The sequence below is a fragment of the Bombyx mandarina genome, chromosome 05 (genome assembly GCF_030267445.1).
Source record: "Bombyx mandarina strain Sakado chromosome 05, ASM3026744v2".
In the NCBI taxonomy this organism is placed as follows: Eukaryota; Metazoa; Arthropoda; class Insecta; order Lepidoptera; family Bombycidae; genus Bombyx; species Bombyx mandarina.
The window spans coordinates 1,039,711-1,043,900 of record NC_143212.1 but is presented as its reverse complement, the minus strand read 5'-3'; the positions used below and the strand labels follow the sequence as shown (position 1 = coordinate 1,043,900).

At 34.3% G+C, this 4,190-nt stretch overlaps 1 long non-coding RNA gene across 1 annotated transcript; it reads right to left on the bottom strand.

Annotated features, from left to right (window-relative positions):
* Window positions 1–1,502: 1,502 nt before the first annotated feature.
* LOC149502887 (uncharacterized) lies at window positions 1,503–3,859 on the bottom strand. The gene is made up of 2 exons (XR_016323101.1): window positions 2,575–3,859; window positions 1,503–2,336 (listed from the first exon to the last, which is right to left on the bottom strand). It is a non-coding gene; the product is annotated as an uncharacterized LOC149502887 (long non-coding RNA).
* Window positions 3,860–4,190: the final 331 nt, after the last annotated feature.

Here is a 4,190-nt window from a genome sequence, read left to right as displayed (position 1 = left end):
CTGTATTGACGCTTTATATGACGGTACTTACACCAAATTTACCTACAAAATTGCTTTATACATAATTATTTGAGACTAGCTGACCCGGAAGACTTCGTAGTGCCTCAATCGATAAATAAAAGACCTAAGCTTTTGTATAAAATAAACTTAAAACAAACAAAATTAATCCGTCCAAGGGGGGCCGCATCAAAGAAAAAACAAAATTGTTATTTTTATTTAATTCCGATCATTTTCATAATATTTATCTACCTTTTAAACCTTCTCTGGACTTCCACAAATAATTCAAGACCAAAGTTAGCCAAATCCAGCCAAGTCCAGCCGTTCTCGAGTTTTAGCGAGACTAACGAACAGCAATTAATTTTTATATAATATCGATTTATCAGCTTCAATAAACGTTTTTTTTTTTTTATTATTTAAAACTGATGAAAAATTTAGCGTAAACTTCTTTAACACCGGCCTAATTTAACATTCGATGAAATGAAATTGGACAATCGACTCAAAATAGACAATCATATTCATCTTTTGGGCTTGGAATAGATGAAGATGAGATAGAATTACTCCTGAAAACTTCACTACTCCTGCTTAATAACAACATATAGGAATATGTTGTTATTAAGCAGTCCAGACCACATCATCCAAAGTTACGATTTTCTGCTTTGTTACGGGTCAACTATGTATATTAGTTTTTAGTGGGAACTTCTTAAAAGTTCATGACATGATTAAAACTTCATTGTCCACGAATCATCCGTGTCCATGGATTACTTTACACTTTGGAAGTTATAAATATTATGGTATGTACAAAATAGATATTGTTATTATTGAAGTTATATACAAAAGCGTCATAGTAAAAACAATAGAATAACAATGTCACTGTTGTTTAAATATACAGAGTAAGTATTTTATTACAAGCAGACGAGTTAAATTCATTATAATGTAAAAAATATACATAGTAGCGTCTAAACCCGGGGGCTCCCAATTCATCATACGACAGTGAAAATCAAAAGCGAATCTGCAACTAATTATAGTATACGGATCAACCGAAGAAGTCATGAAAAATTAAATGATGTATCGTTTGGATTAGAATAAATAAAGTATATTTTGAATATTACATTAAGGCAGCTAAAAAAAGTTAGAACAAATCTGTACCTCAGAGGCATACAACATTAAGAGCCTAAAGTCAAATTTTACAGGAGAGGCAAAAATGCGCGTAGAGAAATTTTGAATGTAATTTTGAGAGAGTTATAATAGAGGCAGAGTAATTAACTTAGCTGTATTTTTTATAATAAATAGAGGGAAGTATCATGAAATACTTCATAATTACGATAAATCTATCTATTATCTTTTTTTATGGACTTGAGGCTATATATACCTTTAAAAAAAATGTATTTCTTAGAGGTATACAATATTATGAGGTAATCCAAATGTATATGGAAGTAATTTTGAAGGGGTCGAAGGAGACAGGAGGATTTATTTTATATAATAAAAATAATAAGTCTGTGCTAAGAAATTGAAATATTTATTTATCTGATTATTTATAGGAGACTAATAGCTCACTCGCAGGCTTCAGGCAAGTCAGGAACTTCCGCTCATGGAAGATTATTTTAATATTTATGAAACATAGATGGAATCCACTGCAACGATTTTTGTAAGTCGTTGTATTTCAGTCCTGAAATGGGTTTTCAAGTTTCTCCAATAGGCTTCGTCGCGGACATCGAACATGCTCTTCGTTTGTTTCTAATAAAACTGACTTGTTAGATGTTTCCTGGTCAAATGAACCCATCTAATTTTTTCGGAACTGCATCCACACTATAGCTGAATAAGGCACAGTTTCTCCTGCATTCGGTTTTTTTCTGTGAACAAAACGAGTTAATGATCCTTCACAAAAAGCAGAAAAATCCTTAAAGTGATCGGTTTCCATATTAATCATTTTACTTTTATTATTTCTTGAACAGCTCTTAATAAACTACTGCCAGTGCCAGGGAGTAACAATGGGAAACTCTTGGATCTTTTTCTTTTCTCGTTCTATTATTGAGTTGATCACATCCACTTCCATGTGTGTCCTTTTAGTAAATACTTGTGGTTTATTATTTACAAATGCTCTTTTTGAGTCAATATCCAGAAGTACCTAAGCCACCATCAAGTATACATTCTTATTCTGCCCCGCACAATTGTCGCTCCATAGGATTACTTCTTTCAACGCTCTATCGTTAAAAACAATAACTATTCCTGATGCCATTTCATTTCCACCTCAACCCGCCACGGTTTCGTCCCACATAAAACACCAGCTATCTTTTGGAACTGAGTCCATAATCGTAAAGTTAAACGTCCACAGCTTTCTGTAATAGAAACTTTGGCTATAGTCAAATAGAGTGTTGGTAAACATCTTTGGAGATCTACAGTTAGAATTTTTAGCGTATAGTGCAGACGCTAAAAGGATTTAACGGATTTAAAGGAATTAACGGAAGGAAAGGATTTAAAGGAATTAACTGATTGATTGAGTAATTGGGTTTCTCTGTTTTCTATCATATTTTCTACATCTTCGATGGATGACTTACTTGTTTCTGGTATAGTTACCTGCTTGTTTCCAACATACTCGCACTTTGTAGCGTCTTCATCGGTGTCTGGTATATATTCTTCATCTAATGGTGAAAAATCTTCAGCTCATAAACTCATTAACTTCAGCTCATAAACTTAACTGTACCTTTGTGTTGAAAGTTGGTAGATGGTACGAAATTTTTAGAAATATCAGTAAGCAAAACAGTGGTTGACAGTTGGGATCCATTATCAGTAGCAACACCGACCGTACACTTTTCTTGAGATGGAGCTAAAAGTACGTTAAGCTCTAGGCAAAGTCTTGCAAATAAACTTTCGGCGGAATTCCATTCCAGGATATGCAGATTTTCTCCGTGAGGTTCTCAGTTCTCTGTTCTATATCTTTTTCATGTTTGTTTAAGATATCAGTAAATAAAGCGAAGGTGGGATGATTGTCTATCAAAATTATCTGTATGTAGTTCTTAAGATGGATCCAAATGCACATCAAGGTCTTTGTAAGGCCTTGGCGATAACATTTTGGGTGAATCGTGGCATTCAGGTACATGTTGCTACTTTCTCCGGGGCTCTAGAAAACAACAAAACAAAATTGTATAAGTAGTTATCACTGAAGCATTCGTTCGGATCGACCACTGAAAATAAACAACGTTCAGCCCGGTCAGTCCTCAGAAGGTTGACGGCGAGAAGCATTAACAACTATTGAGCACTATCATGGGTTGGATTAAAATTTGTTCGAAGAAAAGAATAACGGGCCATATGAGAGAAAGCTCGCCATTCAGCCACTCGCCACTTATACGACAAGCATGCAATTACCACTTGTTTACATTTCTATTATTTACCCAGTATGTTCATGATAATGGAAGTAATAATAAGAGCACTTACTATATTCAGGAGTTGCATTACACTGTTCTCCGGCATTTGCAAGATTACATAGTAATTTTCCACGTGAAAACATATTATTTTACACTTTTATACAATTAATTGCGTTATTTTATACGCTCAAAGCAACGACTGTTTCACGTGTACCGCAAGCGCCCCCGCGTTTTGTTAAGAGGTATAGAACATTATGTCCAATGAACAGCATTAACGTCGCGCTGTGGTTAGAGGCAAAAAATATCAACATCATTTGAGATCCTATGCCCTGTTAATATTTGTGCAATTAATGTTATATACCATTGTATATCTCTTTTCATAGGCAACGTAGGATTTAATGCTTTATACTATTCTGTAGAACTGGTTCTTGCGATTTTAATGGTATAAAAAACTTAATTTCGACAAAATGTGGAGTTACTATTGTTTACCTCTGAGGTACAGAAATTGTTCAATACGCATGTAAAAAAAATAAAAATTGACACATATGAGCTATAAGCATATACATAATCTGAGTTTTCTTCTGAATCAGTTGCAGGTGTTTTGGGATCGAATCGATGATCATATGTAAGCCTTTGTAGTTATCTTCATATAAATAAGGATTTGGAAGTCGTCGTAGCCTAAAGGACAAGATGCCCGGTGCATTCGTATTTAGCGATGCAACGATGTTCGAATCCCGCAGGCAGGTACCAATTTTTCGAATGAAATACGTACTTTAAAATGTTCACGATTGACTTCCATTTTGAAGGAATAACACTGTGTAGTAAAAA